Raw genomic sequence first — 20,301 nt, 5'->3', positions numbered from 1 at the left:
TTACCAGGGATTACTCCGTTAGTATAAGGTAAAGAGCTTTCGACAGGCTCAGAAGTGGTCTTGCGAAACCGATACAACGCACTAGTGTAAATGCAGTGAATCGCAAAGACAAAGACACACTAACCAAATTAGCTTAAGGAAGAAACATTTTTAGCTCGTTAAAAAACTTCTTTGATGATAAAACTTCTTTCACAATGCCGTACAATTTGCACTGTATAATATCGCATCGGACTGGCTCTCAAAGTGCGGATAAGCCTAATACATAAAGCTAACTGTAATTAAACCGCAGCTGAAATTCCATTCAACTCGACCGCACTTCTGCAAGAAGGAAAAGCGACCGTTTCCTTCCCCGAACTTGACAACCATTGAGGCAACGAAAATATGAAATCTAATTAAAAGCTAAAACATTTTTTAAAAACTTTGCATTCACAACGTCCGGACTGCCGGCGCTTGGATGCAAAATTCCTCGGCGAAAGGAGGACCTCGTGCAGTGGTCGCATTTTTAAGTGAGACCCACAATGACGACGACGACGACAAGACAAACAATGCAGACACAAAGCCGGCCAGAAACGACGCAATTAATGTTCCGACTGGAGAATGTAAATAATAATTGCGAAAACGACCCGGTTCAGCACCCGTTTACTGCAGCTCACTCTCACTTTGTTCCCAGCCGCAGTTCGGACTGACTAAATGAAAGCTGGTCACTGACAGGAAAAAGCGGAAAAGTTCACCTAATTACGGTCACTGGCAATGGGCTGGTGCGCGCGTTACCCGCTCTGCGGAAGTGCACAGGCCTTCGTCAGCCGACGACGGAAGCCGCCTCAGTTAGCGCTGTGCATTCCGAGGTTAAGTCCCGATGTCAACCCAAAACGCGCGGGGGGAGGAGGGGTTCCTTTGGTTTCTTCTCATTTCTGGTTAGTTTTTCGTTTTACACTACGAAAACTGGCACAAGCCTCATTATTAACGCTTTTTTGTCGCTGGGCAAACTATTTGTTCAAATGTTATATTTAAAAAAATGGTTGGTAAAAGTCAGCAGATGAATTCTTTGCTAAGTATCGGTAATTTAATTTTTGTTTTCGGAAAATCAATGAACTGTCATCGATCGCTGATATTATTAACATAGACCAACATAGTAGAATCAATATATATAGAATGCCAGTGTCGCTGTTTTTCTACAGGACTCATTGTGGTAAACATGATGCTAACGATCTGTATCAAGTCTGTGAATCGGGAACTTCATTGTCAAAGTTGCTCATTGTTATTTATCTGTTCTTTATCTGTGCGCTGGTTGGTGCTGTCATCAGTGCGCTCATCGCTGTGTTTTCATGCCAGTGAAATGTTTTTAAATGTTCTTTTTCTTTTTGTCCGGATGAATTGAATCCCAGAACTGCGCCCTTTTGCACCGTTTTTTCAGAAATTTGAAGCAAACGAAGTTTCCAATCACATTACGTGGCAGCCATATTTGAAACTTTAAACTGGTTGTCAAAGTTTGACAATGAGATTCCTCTTTTGATGAATCTCAGCTACACACACATATGCATATATAATGTAAATACATTATCTGAACATGTGTGATGTTTACCACGCGCGCTGCAGCGACACTGGCATTCTATATATATTGATTATACTACCAACATAGACTGTGTCAAGCACAATTCCGAGGTCCTTGAAAGATGAGATTCAATCGTCACTTCATTCTCATTCTGGTACTGCTAATATAATGCTTTTTCCGTGTGTAAGAAATTACATTCCGTGTGCAGAATACTGCTATACAAACAAATGAACCATCCATAGTATCTGCCTGCAATCCTAAATAGACCTCACCCTTAAAAATGTAGAAGTCAACGTCAAATAGTCTGTATCTAGTGGATATAATAAAGCAAGTATCGGTGATTGATAAGGATAAAAGTAGCGGTCCCAGGTTACTCCCCTGTGGTGCATCAGAAGAGCTTTCATGCAAATCATTTGTTTCATGAATTGTTTGAAAATTAGACAAAAGCTGGAATAGCTTGAACGTCCAATAGGAAAGAACTACGCTTCTTTCAGTAAAAAGATTTATTTTCATAGTATGTTAAACTTTGTGGAATATCAAAACTGCCGAGAAATGAAAATAACCAAAAAAATTAGAAAAACTAGTATTAAGGGGATACATTAGTTTATAGCATTATAATTTCTTTCCCTTAAGAGATAGAAATTTTCTTTCTTCAACAACAATAACATTTTGTACAATTTTTTCTTAAAATTTGTTTATTTTCGGCTTTAAATAAAAAATTTGAATTGATTATATATTGACCCATCTCCTTAATGCATTTATGCTTTTTTTGTTATAACAAAAAAGTACTTCGAAAACGAAGAAACTTTTTTTTAATCCGTCCTATAGTGCGCCCCCTAATACACCATATGGAGTGCTTTTTCTTACGTGCAGGTCTTGGCATTGGCCATTTTTCAACATTATTGTACAAATTGGTCCGCAAACTTCCAGATACGTTTGAAATTTTGTCAACGGGTGTAGGCTATAAACTTCTAAACGAAGGCAAAATTCAAAAGTTTCGAGGTCTCTTATTTTCACAGAAAGAAAATTTTCCGATTTTCATGGACATTGCTAAAAGCTTGTTACAATCAAAATTTGGTTAAAACAGAATGCTGGTAAATTGATTACGTTTTCTTTTTTGCTTCTGAAAGTTTAGTACAAAATATGCATCGAACCTTCCAGTTGACCGAAGACGAATTGTCAGCCCTTTCGGTTAACTCCTGCCATCAGATTCTATACAACCGCCTCTTCCACTTTGTTTGCTGCAGAACGCGTGTTCCCTAAATTATTTCTTGCTTCCAACAGTCTTGATTTGGTTTTTTTAGGTTCCGTTTGATGATGGCTCAATATTTCTCAATTGGACATTGTTTTGACCAATGTTACAAATCGAGCGAGCAACAAACGATGCCGACCAGTACGCGAGTGAATGTGAAAAGCACATGCGTACGACAACCTACCACCGTATGCGTACGACAACCTACCACTGCACAGTGGAGATTTTTTCGAAAAAAGTCTTTTATCTCTATATCTCAAAATGCCGCTGAGCTAGATCATTCTTTTGAAATTATATCTTTTTTCAACACACGAAAGTTATTTTTACATACTTTCGAACAGATTTGTGTTTGTTCACAGCACCTGTTTTTTTATTGTAGTCTTGGTCAAATAAAGGCCATGCTACCTTAATTTGAGAACGTTAACTGAGAAAATTAGGGTAAAATGACCAATTTTTCTGCGAACAAATACCCTGCCAAAAAGAACGGTTTTATCCCAGCGGATTCCAGAGTTATTGATCAATATATCTTTGTACTGCTAGAAAAGTAAGGCAAAATCCCCTTCATTTGGTCAAAAATGCTAGAAACAAGCGCGTGCCGTAAACAAGGATCACACCATTGGAACCCCCATAAAAATAGCTTTCTTTTAATATAAAAAGCTTGACTGAAGTTTTCGGAGCGTCTTAGTAGAGTTCGAAAACAGACACTGAGGAAGCCTGCAAGTCGTAGGCGAAATACGTATCTGTCAAGAATAAAATATAGGGTAAGGAGGGGTAAAAGTGCGATGCGGGTAAAAGTGCGATTCAATGATTTATCGGTGCAGATTCCGAGTAAATTTTCTACATTGGCATAGATGGGTGACTACTTTGACAGCTTGAATCTAACGTAAACTTTGGTTGCTTACGAAGCATAGTTGCTGAGTTATGTGCAAATGTTATTTTAGGGCGGTTTTGAAGTAATTTTTCGTTATACAGCAAATACGATATCAACAGGAGGATATTACTTGTTGAAAATTTGTAGCAGCTTTTTACATCACTCACATATCTGTTTTGAAAATACAGCGAAAATAATTTACAAAATATATTTCGCTTTTCCGTAATTTAATCTAACCCCGTCAAGCGCCTAGCGGGGTAAAAGTTCGATTCATGGACGAAGCAAAAATGTATAGCTAATTATATACAGCACTATAATACAGATACTAGAAATAAAAGATCTGCAGAAAACTGTGTGCTCTACATATGTTAGCCGAAGAAAAACAACGTGTTTCTGCTGATGAAACAAAAAACAGACGTTTGGAAAAGTTTCGATCTAACGGAGGCTGCAATACACCAGCGCAAAATAGAAAAGATGCAAATTGAGAATATTCCTTACCGAAACATAACGCAGATTGAAGATAATATGGTTTTGTCAGCTCCTGCTGGGCAAACTTCATGGATTCTAGCTTCGAACTTTTGCCTCGCGGTATTCGCACTTTTGCCCCGCTAGTGGCGTAAAAGTGCGAATCTGCACTTGATCAGAAGAAAGAAAAATTTATTCTGCAAAACACTATTCCCGCAGATGATTTATGGTTGAATGTGAAGACATTGAGTAACTGCATCATTATATAATATATTATGTTGTTGTCCTTCTTTATATCTCACGAAAATTGATGACAACTTCAAACATCGCACTTATGCCCCGCCCTACTCTACATAGTAGAAAATAATTGGATAAGTTTCCTTTTTATTTAATTTCCAGATCAAAAGATTGTTCCTAGCCCAGCGGCATTTGGAAATATGGAAATAAAGTACTTTTTTGCAAAACAATTCCCACTGTGCACTGTTGCTGTGTGCTCCTGACACACTCGCGAGTACACAGCTTCGTAGCGTTGTTCTGCGCAACTCGCTCACGAAATTAACAACCCGCGTGCGTGAGTAAGATGTATGGCTGCAAATTTTGCTTTACTTCCTACTTTCTTCTTCATCTCATGCCCTCGCTTCAAACGTGGGTAAGAGCGCCGGTCCTCGTGAGCATTCGGTATCAGCTGGGCGGCTGGCAATGACGAACGAGAACGACGATCGTGGTTGATAACTAAATACAAACTCGCAAGAACGCGTCGCAGGGCAATGAAAAATAAGAAAGACAATCCGAGAGAAATACTCATGCCAGTTAGCATGAGAACGCGTGTGTGAGAAAATTAGAATACACGAGTGTGAGCTTCGCAACACTGGTTTTGGCGTGTTGGATGAGTTTCTTAGGCACAACCTGTACGTTGTTGGCAGTATGCCACCGCATGACCTTTGTCCCGTAATACTTCCGTAAAAATGCCAAATCCAGCCAAAACAATACGAAATAATCTTATTGCTACAGAAACTGGCATTTTTTTCAGACTCTCGCTCACGTAAATTTTCTAGCTGACGGTCTCGATTGCAATAAAAATGTCGCTTTTAAGCCACAGGCACATATAGCTTGCCAGCCTGCCAGACCAGACGTTTCTTAGCGAACGTCGACAGCTTCATATGCTTGGAAATGTCTGTTTTTACTTTCCGATTACGGTAGAAAATTCCTTGACGCAAGTTTCGTCGCCCATCATCACGCAATCGAATCGCAATCGATTCGTCAGCATCATCACGTGTAGACAGCTTCCGGGATCGTGTTTTGGCTCCCTAGTGTTGGTTTTCGTTGCGCTTTGAAGTTACAACCTTTTTATAAGCCGACTCGTTTGCGACATCTCGGACAAAGAGTGTGGGGATCCGCTTGAAAGCACCGGCCGCTACTTTTTTGCCATCACTGTCTGTGGCTTCCGGTTTTCGATTTGTTCCCCGATCCAGGCTACCAAGCTGTCGATAACACTTTTTTTAAGTTGGTGACAGTTTTGACGCTTTTAACCTTCTGTCTGTACAAAAAAATACTTATGTTGTCTGTACATTGGGGTCAATTTGACCCCAAAATTCAAACTGCTATATTTTAGCGAAAACTTGACGAGTTTTTAGATGTTTCAGAAAGATAATTTAAATGATGAAATTTCGAATATCGACGTGGCGGGGGACCTTTTACAAGGAGGGGTTTTAGTAAAAAAAAGTCGTAAAAATCGGATTTTTTCAGATTTGTGACGTTTATATCACGAAATCCTTACCACCTAGAATTCCTTCCTTCTACAAAAATATACGCATACACGAGCTCTTCAAAATTACGTGTGGTATTTTACAGGATTATGATAAAATTTTATCATTTAGTCCATTAAATTATCTTTCTAAAACGTCTAAACATTTGGAAATCCATCAAATTTTCGCTGAGATACAGCAATTTGAATTTTGAGGACAAATTGACCCCAATATACAGACAACGTAAGTATTCGAAAAAAAATGTTGTAAAACTCAAGTTTTCGAAAAAAAATCAAATAATTCCTATAAGAATGGTAGCCTGGATGATATTGCGAAACTTCGACGTACGGCCAACAATATATTGTGTAGTTCAATTACTGAGTGGGACTTTGACCCACACTCTTTTGGTTTGCGCCCAAATGTTTTGACAATTAAACTATCAGTACACGACACTCTATATTAGATAATCTCACATGCAATTTTCGAAAGAATGTGGGTTAGAGTCCCACCCAGTAATTGACCTACACAATATATTTTTGGCCCCACATCGAAGTTTCGCAGTATCATCCAGTCTACCGTTCTTCCTCACCAAACGCTCCTCCACCTTTAATAAAAAAGTGATTTACGTTGGACCGCGACAGAGTCTAAGACAAGTAAAACAGAAAAAAGTAATAGTGTCAAAACGTAGCTTCATTACCTAACGTATTGCTTCATTTCCAGAAAGTTTGAAGAGAATCGAACTTCAAGGATATAAATGTACAACCTGTTCTGCGTGTCCAACTTTTTTTAAATACATTCTTTACTCACACGTCATCAGTGAGTGAAATCATTAACCCTTTGTCTGTACCTTGAGAGGAACGTGCTGCTCGAGCTAAAGATGCTGATTGTCTGTACCTTGGGATCAATCTGACCCTAGGCCACTTTGAAAAGCTAACTTGTTTTTATTTTTTAAAGAATTAATCTACTTTTTTCGCGATCAGGTGTGTCTACCGGAGATGTTTGGATTTGGAAGCATGTGTTTTTGAAGATCTACTCGTTAACGATCCCTAATGTGATGAATGGTTGACTCGTTTTGCCACATCCACAAATTGCTTGCCAGTCAAGGAATTTTTTACCGAATTTCGACAGCTTCCTTACACCGTAATTCTCGGTAGGGTGCCTAATTCTGCGCACCCTACATTTCAGTCTAAAGTTCCAAATTCCTTCAAATTTTTATTTTAATCAACAAATCTTGGAAAATATGTGTGTCTAGAGTTATTCATTTAAGAATGCTGGGATTTTTAAAGAAAATATGCGAGGCGCAGAATTAGGAACCATATGCATAATTAGGTGCGTTTACAATACTCTCGAAAATTGCGAAGTTAGGCCAATATATTATTCTTGTCACAGGATTTGTTCGGTGTTGATGTTGATGTAATGCGGAACGGTGTTGTGAACCACTTCCTGTACAGCTTCCTTGCGCGAGTTTTTGCCACCATGTTTTGTTTGCCATAGCAGTTAATACTTTTTAGAAACGATGGTTCTTCCGTGAGCGCGGGTAATTCCGATCACTCAACTAAAGTTGTCAATTTTTAGAAGATGGAATCAAAAACCATAGTTTATGGGAATCCTCATGATCAAAGCTTGCCTATGAGCTATACATTTTAATTCAATCTTTTAAAAATCGGCTACTTTAGTTGAGTGATCGGAATTCAGAACTGATCGGAATTACCTGCGTTGACGGTACAATTGATGGAGGGACGGTAGGGGAAAGTAATGAGTAATACTTTCCCCTACCGTCCCTCCATCAATTGTAGAACCATCGTTTCTAAAAAATATTAATATTAATGCCTGACCGCATTTCAAGGTCTAAGACTAAAAATACGAGTTTGGCCTACGCCATTGCAGTTCCGAACGCATGTAGTTATAACTTTTGCACAAAACTAAGCAGTGTTTTTGTCACATCCCGATTCGAAATTTTGGGTTGAGTCTTGAATTTGTTGGATTTCATCGGATCTACGCCTTCAATGCCGCATTTTCTACCGCTATCATTCTTCCGCGTGGTAATTTATAGCTCTTTGAATGGATTACTTGGGATACTGTATACTGTTGAATGTGCGATTTCGAGCTGTTCATCAATCCATCAATGAGAAGCATGTATGTTTTAGAAAGGAGCACCCAAAATTTCTTTACGCCTTTCGTCTAATTTTGAAGCCATTACAGGAATACCTCGATATAAGACAGCCTCGTTATAAAACAAGCTCGATATAAGACAATTCGATATAAGACAATTTTTGTCTTATATCGAAACAAATCCCTTTGACATAGCTGGTAACGATACCAGAGCTTTTTTTCATTCTGAAATCGGCGCCACGAAGATGTTCATTATTTCAAAATAACCCCAAAAATAGTAAAAAACTAATAGTTCAAACAATAATAAATAGTTCAAAAACCGTAAACACATAACACAGAGCAAAATTGGCGACCGCTAATGCAATTTTTTTTTTGAAAAAACATGTTTCGATATAAGACAACTTTTAAAAATTATAAATTGTCTTATATCGAGGTATGCCTGTACTGTAACCACCAGGGATAGAAAAAATCGCTTCTAGCAATCAAGATCATAGAAGCGATCAGATTCAGATTCATTGACATCACTACTTGTAAGCGACAAACACTTTGTCGCGATCCGTACAGATTATGACAAACCTCATGTCAGATCATGTTCATTGCATGATTGCGTTGAGAAATATAACAGATATTTTGACCACATAGCTGTTATAAAATGGCATACAAAATTCTACTCTAATTTTTCTTGTCGGTAATTAGCTGCAAATATGCATTGTCAGCGCTATAAGAGGCTTAGCAGCAAATTTGCTTTGTATTTTGCCGAAGAAGCATTTAAGTAGCATCTATGATAACTCAAAGGCTCAATGGCTTGCGTTTAAATTGCATTGGTAATGCTTATTGGTTACCTGGATACTTTTAGGTAAAATTTCTAGTCATTTTTACTCACAAAAGCAAATTGCGCGTCTAATTTTTTTTCGAATACAGTCCTTAGTTTCGTGCACTGTTTCGGTTTTCGCGAAGAACAAGCTTTGAATGACCTAATATTGTTCCATTCAGCGCCTGATCGGAACTTTAACGCATTATTGGAGGTATTTTTGTTCTTGGGCACCTCTTGTACGTCGTTGGCGACTTTTGGCGCTCTACGATTTTTGTTCCATAATGGCAGTATCCGGCCAAAACAGCACGGAATTTTCGTGTTGTTTTTTCCAGACACACGTTTGCTTAGTTGACAATCCCCGGTGCACTGAAAATGTCGCTTTTCAAGCCTAGGTAGCCTACCAAATATTTTTGGCTGGCTTGAATAGTTTCATATGCTTGAAAATGTACGCTTTTTTTCCCTTTCGATTACGGTGTAAATGAAATATGTACGTAAGATTGAAATAAATGTAATACGGTATAATGAAAAGTTTTGTACCAAATTTCAACTGAAACTCAATTTTGTAGGTAATTTACAAAAATTGAACTTTTCGGATGTCGTTTGGCAGTTTTCTTTATCAAAAGCAGTGTTAAATTAAATGCCATGCATTGTGTCAAACATTATTGAACCAGTTTAAATCATCTTGCAGTGACCATCTTCCAGTGGGTGCCGGGTGAATCATTTCTGCCTGCAAAAAGTAGCAACGTTTGTCACAAGTGTGCTTCTTCTCCTTCTCCAAATTGGCCCTTGACTAAGCAAAACAGTGATCCTCTATTGGCTCCTGTAAATACACGTCCGTCCCACGGTCCGTGGCCGAATTTCTTCTGCAACATTCCGTTTAGGAAACAAAAAAAAAGGCAGCACACTCCACCTTTTCCGCACCGGCGGGAAATGCTCACACCAAGACCAACTTGGAATGCCAATAAAATTTACATGTAAGCGCACTCGCCACCCGGTAGCTCGGGAGTTGATGTTTTCGAATTTCGTTAAAGAAAGGGGAAAAAGGTTTTGCAAAAGTCCCGCAGCGGCAGCAGCAGCAGATGCACAGCTGCACGGCAGCCAAACGGCACTGACTGTTTCGGAGGAGCACACACACAAAATGGCACACAAATATGCAACTTGTGCAAAACAAGCACCCCGGCAGCGAGCGGAAGAATGCTAATCTCACCCACCCTCGCCGGTTTTTCCGTTGGCATCGTACGGCAGGATCCGGTTTTTCGACCTCTTACTACTATCGGATCCGGTACGAACAACGGGGGTAGTTCACTGCTTATGGCAAGGTAAAACATTTGCATTTGCAATTTCTCGAGTGCAGCCAGCTTTACGATTCGCTCGAGTGTTTGAAAATCCACGGGAGGGAGAAAAAAAAGCACACAGAAAGAAATATACGAATACAGCAGCAGCGAAACAGCAGCCAAAGCAGTCGCATCTTAATAATGCAAAGCTACTACCTACTGCTTGGCTCCAACAACATAAGAAAAATGACGCTTAAAACGAGAATAATGTTGTTTATTGCAAGTTTTACTTGTCAGTTTTTCTTGATTCAGTATTGTTTGTGTTTGAATTGTATTGGCAAAAGGGACACAAAAACAACCTCGGATTCGCAGACGCAGCTGGAGGGTTTGGCATTGTGAAATGTATGTTCATATTGATTGTACTCGAAATAAATGCTATTTTCATTTAATTAAAATATCGGCTAGTGCAGTAGAAATAGGTTATAGGTAAATTGCAATTAGCTTTGAAATATTCGATAAACATAAGCACAGAAGCTACTTCACCATCAAAGCACCCAAAATAGATTCCGTATTCTGTCATCGCTTGACACTTAAAAAGGCTTTAAAAAACCAATTAGGAAACATAACGATAGGCTCAAGCCCGCCACAGTTAAACCAATCGCTGTGTATGTGTTGTATAGTAATATCATGATCCATTCTTGTTTCTTTCTCCTCAAAACCGCTTCACTCACGCATCAATTCACCGACTGGTAAAACGCAAATCGAACAAATCTATTTACCACACGCCCTCTCTCTAATGCACGACCCACAAACGAACGTCACCGTGTGACAAAACAAATACAACAAAAAAAAAACTACCAAAAATTGTCCTACAACAACTTTTGTCCACAATGGGCCGCACGTGTGCTGCACCCACTCGAGATAAATGCGTTCCACTGCCGAACGTAAGCGAAACAAGCACTCTAGCAATCGCTCCTAAAAGCAACCGAACCGTCAATCGCACCACCAGCAGGTAAGCACCGCAGCCGCAGCGGCAGTAGCAGCAGCTGGCAGTTGTGTCCGCGCAGGAAGTGCGCACACGGGGTCTAGGTATCTCCAGCACAGGACTGCATTTCGATGAATTGCTCGGCAGGCAGCTGCAGTCGCGCGCTTATCGTTGTACAGCATGCACTCAACTATTTTTTACTATTTTTTTTCTCGTTCCCCGTTCCTGATTGGTTTAAGTTGTTAAGTTATTGCGTGTATGTGTGCTTGGTCTGCTTCCTTTTTTTTTGTTTCCGTGCCCAATCACCGGAAGTGAATTCCATTGGATGAAATAGTTTGGTAAAAGTTACCGTCGATAGTGCACCTCCATTAGAGTGTAACGCAATGGAAACGCATGGTAGATCGACGTTTTGCTTTGTTTTATAATCGAACATTTACGGTGGGTGTCCGTGAAAGTTAATTTTTGGGTACCTACACCATTTAGGAATAATTTTCAACAGATTATTTCTTTTGAATTTCTGTCGTTATTCTTATATCGATTTACCCAGAAAAAATCCATCATTAGTTTTGATTAATTTAACTAGTAATTGAGTAATATTAGGTAATATAAGCTCATCATATTCATCATATACTGTATTTCATCAATATGTCATTAAAAATTGATAAGCAATATGACTTAAATTCAACTGATGTTATTCATATTATTTGTTTAGTAAAGTTAAATATATTTCCAAACATACATTGATTCTTCAAATTAATCATAAATCTCATTTTTGTATCAAATCTTCACAATCAGTGTATTTAAGAGTTTTTCATCATAAAAATATGATCTAATTATTTCCCCAAAACAAATCAAATTCATCATATCGATGTCATGTAGTCAAATCAGCTGACAATTGTCAGCGTTTCCGCGGACTGCCTTATTGAACCAGTAGTTCTTTATGGACTCATAGTGATGCTGGTTACAAAGAACATATGCACTTGCGTTTTTTCAGTAAAAGTGATGCAGATTTTTGGCAGAACTCAAACAAAAATCACGAGTTGTAGGCATCAATTACGGCGGAACCGACTCTGACAGAACAGTTGGAACTGAGAGGGAGAGTGTACCGAAACGGTGCCACGCATCACGAGTCTCGGTAGCGTGGCACTAGTAAGGCAACCTACCTAAACCTGCCTTACTAGGGAAAATACTAGGAAGGTGACAGGGCGATGGTCAATCAGTTAGAACCCCGAAAGTTCGGCATTGTCGCACTGTAGGAGATCTATCGCAAAGTCAAGAAGGTTTGGAAAATCCGTGGCGGCACGGCCCAATTTTACTAGAGCTGGGAATGGGCTTTTTTTAGTGATGGGCAGAATGCAGAATTGCGTAGTGAACTGGAAGGCGACTCAATTACACGTGCACTGTCCCCATGAAGGTAGACCCGATGACGAAATGGAAGCGATCTACGCCCAGCTTGAGATAACGTATGATAGCTGTTCACCACGAAACATCATAAACGCCCCGATAGGCAGGGAAGTCATGTCTAGGTCGATTATCGGGTTCCATTGCCTGTACACCGACACAACACACAAACGATAACGGCCAACGGTGCATCAACTTTTGCAGCTACCCCAGTATTTTGTGATCAGAAGTACATTCTTTTCTCGCAACCCCAAAGCCACGATATCCACAAAAGCACCAGGAGATTATCTGACAACGAACATTAAACCAAATTGACCATATTCTCACCGATGGTCGATTTTTCTCGAACATCACCAACGTACGCTCCCTACGGGGTACGGATATCGACGATTTGGCAATTAGGCAACCTGCTAGTTTCCGAGAACTACGCGTGCGCACTCTATGAAGGTCAACCTTCCTCTGTGGAGTTGGTTGCATCGACCCTTGAAAACAGATGGAGTATGATACGCTCGGCCGTCAACGAGGCCGCAACCGCGGTGCTAGGTGTGGAAACCTCGAGTGTACGAAACGATTGGTTTGACGGGGAATGCCAATAAGTGATAGAGACGAAAAAAAAAGCTTAAGTATATCCACGAGAGAGAATTTGCCCAAGTATCGACTAGCGCGAAATGAGTTGACCACGATCCTGAGGAGGAAAAAGCGCCAGAAGGAGGACCGAGATCGTGAGGAGCTAGAACAACTATTCCGGGCTAATGACACCCGCAAGTTTTACGAAAAGGTGAACCAAACTCGCAAGGCCCACACACCAAAACCTGACATGTGCAGGGACGATGGCGGGGATCTAATCACAAACCAGTGCGAGGTGGTCGACAGGTGGAAGCAGTATTTAGAAGAGCAGCTCAACGGCGATATAGCAGAAACAGATTTTGTTGCGTCGTCTATCCTCAATAGCAAAAGAATTTGTAGGGTAGTATCAGGCGGGCTTTATGGGTGCTACTACGGATCAAATCCTCCAGAAATGTCGAGAGTACAACGTGCCCACGCATCATGTTTTTGTGGATTTCAGGGCAGCATACGATACAGTCGAGCGCGATCAGCTATCACGTGCGTTCGAGCACCGAAATTGAAGGTGGAACGAGTAGGTGCGAGTGTCACATGCCGAACTCGCCTAAGGACACTAAATAGGTGGGGAAGTTAATTGGCCTAACGTCTTATGACAAGCCCTGCGCAGTATAATTTCTCCATCTGTTTCGGTCCATGGCAACTGATCTCCAGTTCCGCGGGCACCCAGTGCTCGCCAGATCTCGCTTCACCTGGTCTTGCCACCGCGCTCGCTGTGCCCCTCTTCGACTTGTTCCTACCGGATTTGATGCGAAAACCATTTTTGCAGGATAGTTGTCCGGCATTCTAGCAACATGTCCTGCCCAACGTATCCGTCCAGCTTTAACCATTTTCTGAATACTTGGTTCGCCGTAGAGACGCGCGAGCTCGTGGTTCATTCTTCGACTCCATACACCGTTCTCTTGCACTCCGCCAAAGATGGTTCTTAGCACCCGCCGTTCGAAAACTCGGAGCACTCGTAGGTCCTCTTCTAGCAGTGTCCACGTTTCGTGCCCGTAGAGGACAACCGGTCTAATTACCGTTTTGTACAGGGTGCACTTTGTACGGGGGCTCAAATTGTTCGACCGCAAGTGTTTGTGGAGTCCGTAGTAGGCCCGACTTCCGCTGATAATACGTCTTTTAATCTCACGGCTGGTATTGTTGTCGTCTGTTGCCAGTGAGCCAAGGTATACGAACTCGTCGACTACCTCGAACTCATCCCCGTCGATTACCACGGTACTGCCCAAGCGAGCCCTGTCGCGCTCGGTCCCGCCCGCCAGCATATACTTCGTTTTAGACGTATTTATCTTCAATCCAATCCTCTCTGCTTCGCGTTTCAGTCTGGTGTACTAATCTTCCACCGCCTCAATTGTTCTGCCGACAGCATCCACGTTGTCAGCAAAGCAGATAAATTGACTGGATTTATTGAAAATCGTGCCCCGCATTTCGATCGCCGATCGCCTTTTAACACCTTCAAGCGCAATATTGAATAGCAGGCAGGAAAGACCATCTCCTTGTCGAAGTCCCCTGCGAGATTCGAATGGGTCCGACAATCCACCAGAGATTCTCACACAGCACTGGATCCCATCCATCGTAGCCATGATAAGTCTAGTAAGCTTACCCGGAAAGCCATTTTCGTCCAAAATTTTCCATAGCTTTTGTCGGTTTACGCTATCATATGCGGCTTTGAAATCGATGAACAGGTGGTGCGTGGGGACTCGGAATTCACGGCACTTCTGGAGGATCTGCCGCAGGATGAAGATTTGGTCTGTTGTAGACCGACCCTCCATGAAGCCGGCCTGGTAACTTCCCACAAATCTATTGGCTATTGGCGATAGTCGATGAAAGAGGACTTGGGACAGCACTTTGTAGGCGGCATTCAGGATAGTGATGGCTCGGTAGTTCTCACAATCCAGCTTATCACCTTTCTTGTAGATAGGGCAGATAACCCCGTCTTTCCACTCCTCCGGTAGTCGTTCCGTATCCCAAATCTTGACAATCAATTGATGCAGACAGCCGGCCAACTTGTCCGGGCCCATTTTAATAAGTTCCGCTCCAATGCTATCCTTTCCCGCTGCTTTGTTGTTCTTCAGCCGCTGGATGGCTTCTTTAACTTCCCTTATCGATGGGGGTGGCACATCTTCGTCGCTTGCTGCACCAATGTGGTCACTTCCTCCGCTATCATGGTCTTCCGCCTGCACGCCATTCAGGTGTTCATCGTAGTGCTGCTTCCACCTTTCAATCACCGCACGGTCGTCAGTCAAGATATCTCCATCTTTATCTCTGCACATTTCGGCCCGCGGCACGAAGCCTTTGCGAGATCCGTTGAGTTTCTGATAGAACTTCCGTGTGTCGTGAAAGCGGTACAGCTGTTCGAGTTCTTCGCACTCCTTCTCCTCTTGGTGGCGCTTCTTTTCCTTGAAGAGTCGGATTTGCTGCCTCCGCTTCTGTTTGTATCGCTCCACATTCTGACGGGTGGCTCTACGCAGCATTTGTACCCGCGCTGCGTTCTTCTCATCCAATATCTGCTGGCATTCCTCGTCAAACCATTCGTTACGTCGATTCGGTGCCACACTGCCTAGGACGTTCTCCGCTACGCTGTGTCCAGCTCTCCCTCTTTCGGCAGCGCGGTTTCGAGAGATAACGCGTAGTTTTCGACCTCTGGTTGCTTCAGTCGCGCTAGATTATACCGTGGCGGGCGGCGGTATCGTATGTTGTTCACAACAGATAGTTTTTGACGTATCCTTACCATCACTAGGTAGTGATCCGAATCAATGTTAGCGCCCGGATAGGTTCTGACGTCGATAATGTCTGAAAAGTGCCGACCATCTATCAGAACGTGGTCGATTTGTGATTCCGTCTGGTTGGGTGATCTCCAGGTGTACCGATGGTAGAGGTTATGCTGGAAGAAGGTACTACGTATGGCCATGTTCTTGGAGGCGGCGAAGTCGACAAGTCTTAGACCGTTTTCGTTCGTTTGCGGGTGGGCGCTGAACCGTCCAATTACCGGTTTAAATTCCTCCTTCCGACCAACCTGAGCATTACAGTCCCCGATGATAATTTTGACATCATGTCTTGGGTAGCGGTCGTATTCACGCTCCAACTGCGCGTAGAATTCGTCTTTGTCATCATCGGTACTTCCGAGGTGAGGGCTGTGCACGTTAATTATGCTTATATTGAAGAATCGGCCCTTGATTCTTAATCTGCACATTCGGGGGTTGATCGGCCACCACCCGATCACCCGCTTCTGCATCTCGCCCATCACTATAAAAGCTGTGCCCAGCTCGTGTGTATTGCCGCAGCTCTGGTAGATGGTATGACCATCTCTATACGTACGTACCATCGTTCCTTTCCAGCATACCTCCTGCAGCGCTACGATGTCGAACTTGCGGCTCTTCACTTCTTTAGAAAGTACGTGGTTACTTCCGAGGAAATTTAGAGACCGACAGTTCCATGTTCCTAATTTCCAATCGTTAGTCCGTTTTCGTCGCCTGGGTCTTTGCCGATTGTTCCGATTAGAGTTATTATTATTACTTACGGAGTCCATTGCTTTGGTTTTTTTAGTGGTTCAGGCTTGCAAAGCCCGCAACCAACCTCACAGTATCGCCGGAGGGCCAACGTAGCTCGAAGGAGCCCTTCTCCCCTGTCAGCATACGACCTTGGTTTCCACCGGGGTTGGTTACCCGGTTGCTCGTATATAAATAGGTGGGGAAATTCCAACATGGTTGGTTGGAGGTACAATTAGAATTCCGTGTTTTATTGCGTAGTCCCAAGTTCAAAGGAGGCGCTTCCAACTGTCGACCGGTTCACACAGTTTGTGATCAAATTTCCTAACTCGTCCCTACACATATCAGGGATGGTGTCCCGGGTGGTGAAATCATACAAGCAGATCCAGGCGACTCAGCGGCAGTCAGAAAATTATAGACAGCATATCTGGCGAAACCCGGGAAGGTGTTGAGTCTGTTCAAGTGTAGGACAAAAGTTTTGATTCGCGACGCGACGAGGAAAAAGGTTACCAAAAAATAATAAATCTCCACGTCTTAAAACTCTGGAAGGCACCGACCTCCGAAGGCACCGAAGTCCAAAACTCGAAAATCTTGATTTCGAAATTATCTATTTTGCTTAGAGTAACGATCAAAGTGGATAACCATATCCAAGAATATTTAAGCTGCTATCATGGTAATCCCAAAATAGGACAAGTGTCCACCGTTTACATGGTAACTTGGACAGTTTGACGTTGTTCTGGCCCGAAACAGTCGTAGCCTCTTGAAGTGAAATGCGACAAAGATTTGTGTTTTACCAATAACGAGTGACAACTAAAATTTTGGATGTTTTTCAAGGCCCCTATGCACAGCAACAAACGGGCTCAGAGAGTAAAAGGAGTGTGTATGTTTACCACATCCTAAGTTCCTCAACAATTACTCGCAAGCAAGGTAGTGGAAGACCAGTCAAAATGATGAACGCAGAAGGACTTCGTTCTTTTTCTCGTACCTTCAACAACAAGAATTCCGTGAGCCAGTGGGATGTCGCAAGAAAGTTCAACAGTTCCCACCAGTACATCTACAAAACATTGAAAAGAGTTGCAATAAAGTGCCGAAAGAAAACAAGAGCCCTGGAATACACTGAGGAACAGATTTCGGCGCTGAAATCTCAATGCCGCTGGTTGATAAAAAAAATTATTCCAGAAAATGCTTTGTTTTGGACGGCGGAAGATACTTCCCTCTTTCGAAGACGCACATACTCGGAAATGATCAATACTATTCCATGGATAGTTTGCATGAGTTTGAACAGAAAGTGATGCTGTATATTGCCATTTCCGAGAGAGGTATTGCTAAGCCAAGCCCTCTGAGTTGGCCATCAATCAAGATGTGTACGAACGTGTATTTGAAGAAAATTTTGATCCCGTTTAAGCAGCATAACATAAGCATAGGATACTATTTGAAGAAAATTTTGATCCCGTTTCTACAAAAACATCATGCAGATGGACAAGACGTGTTTTGGCCTGAAAAGACATCATCGCATTACACCAAAAAAACACAATCGTTCCTGAATACCCATTCGTTCCCATTTGTACCCAAAAACCACGTCCCAGCAAATCAGCCTTAGTGTAGCCCAATCGAAGATTTCTTCGGGATTTTGAGCTCCTTGGTGTACAAAAATCACTGGAGAGTCACAGATTGCAAACAGTTGACTGGTAGAATCAAGAGGTGCATTCGCAAAGTTGACATGACGGCCGTACAACACTCCTGTTACGACATCAAACGGAAGCTGCGTTGAACAGCCGATTACGGACCGTTTTCACATGTTCACTAATTTTCTTTCAGCAATGGATAATGTATCTTTGATTTCAGTAAATCAGATTTTCTTCAAGTATCTTTGCCTTTTTTGACAGCCAATGTTGAAAAATTCATAGCAGCAAAAAACTCAATGAGATTTCAAGCAAATGAAATTTCAACCTTGATCACAAGCGCCAAACTCTGTTGCTATACGATGTGAACCAAATTCAGCTTTGAGCATTTTGCTTATTTCTTCCACAGCTGGCATTTCATACAACGAACCAGAGAGCGAAAGAGAATCTACCGTCGTCAGAGAAAACATCAGCAGCGAAAAATGCTGCACACATTCATGAATTATGATGGCAAACATATTGGTAGAATTTCCATTTTTCTTTCGCGGGAATCGACATTTTCTTAACTAGAAAGTAAAAAGTCTATTAAGAATTAGATAAGCTTGTAATTTAAATGTATGTTTTAGTTTAACTTTGTGATTTATTTAGAGATTCATTCTATCGTAGCTACAGCTACGTATTGCACGAGAGAATGCCTAGCTCCAGGTAGCAGTTGAAGCAAAGCAGAATGTGATCAAGCGGGAAGAAATATGTGTGAGTTTTGTGCTTCTTGCTATGAAAACCAAAAACTCACCCGTGATCTTTTTCTGCATAGGATCAAGTTGACATGACTCACAGTTGATTTTTTGATGAGTTTTGAGATCTTGAGTTTTTTCACTGTTGATAGCTTACGAAATAAACTCCAAAATTTTAGTTGTCACCCGTTAAAATCAGAAGGAGAAACCGACGAGTCATACCAAGTAGTCGACACTCCAACTGACCCGATATGGTCGCTAGACGAATGCACCTTTAATATACAGTTACACACAATTTTCTTCAGTTTAGCTCCAATTAGATGACGCTATAATCAGAACAGTTGAGTTGAGTTTGCATTATCACAAGGTAAATAATAATCGTGCTGACCGAGAAGATAGACGATTATCGACTGCATTGTTGTTGGAGCTAACAGTCTGTTGCCTACCGTCGGGGCACGCTGGTGTTAAACCACACCGGGTGTGTTTTTCATTTTACTGTTACTAACTTTTTCGGACTGGTAGGGACAAAACTAGGTCTGAGACTAATTAATACATGAGTGTAGTGGTATAGTTTAAATGCGTAAAGCACTCGGGTACCAACCGAGAAATTGTGGGTTGGAGTCCCAGTACCACAAACTACCCAATATTTATAGCCGCAGATCGAAATTTTCTCAGTATTCAGTCTAACATTTTTCGCATCAAACGCTCCGCTGCTTTAATCAAAATAAAACCTAGCATGTTATTTGCCTTGTGTATTATTACGTTATAATAGTCGTCGAAAGTTAGTTTGAAGTCTGAGATAATTCTTAAATCCCTAGCTTTTTCACATTTTTGTACTGTTTGATTTCTTAATCTAATTAAGATTATAATCCTTTTACATGTGTATTTGATTCTAGAATACGCAGATGTCTTCTTTATTTCTTATTCCCAAAAAGAGTTTCATGTCCTCGGCATATAGGTTCCTTTAAAATGGAGGAAATACCGTTAACATATAAAATAAAAAGAAGAGGTCTTAACCTTGAAAACCTTGAAGGACACTAGAAATGACTTGAATTGGATTCGAGTTCTTTCCGTTAAATTTAATTATTTTTAGGCGATTAGTTAAATACGAATCAAGAAGTAAAGCCGTGGGTATAAATTGAATTCCATTTCTTTACACTTTTAAAAACCGCATTGGCATGTCAATGCGATCAAATGCCTAGCCAAAGTCCGGGTAAAGTGCTTCTACATGGTTTCCATTAATCATTGCATTCAATGAAAAGCAAAGTCTTGGGCTAAAAAGTCTCTCTAAGGTAACTAAGGAACATATGAACATATTTTTACATGCAAAAATGTTAAAATCTCTGTCTAAATTTCAATAATTGTTAC

General features: G+C 41.4%; 1 protein-coding gene across 4 annotated transcripts in view; it reads left to right on the top strand.

Moving 5' to 3' along the window:
* LOC128743669 (very low-density lipoprotein receptor-like) overlaps positions 1-20,301 on the top strand; it is a 726,292-nt gene that overhangs the window by 702,734 nt on the left and 3,257 nt on the right. The gene's annotated exons all lie outside the window — the stretch shown is intronic.

The sequence above is a fragment of the Sabethes cyaneus genome, chromosome 3 (genome assembly GCF_943734655.1).
Source record: "Sabethes cyaneus chromosome 3, idSabCyanKW18_F2, whole genome shotgun sequence".
Taxonomy (NCBI): domain Eukaryota; kingdom Metazoa; phylum Arthropoda; class Insecta; order Diptera; family Culicidae; genus Sabethes; species Sabethes cyaneus.
Note: the sequence above shows the minus strand (reverse complement) of the source record. Positions and strands in the feature narration are given on the sequence as shown.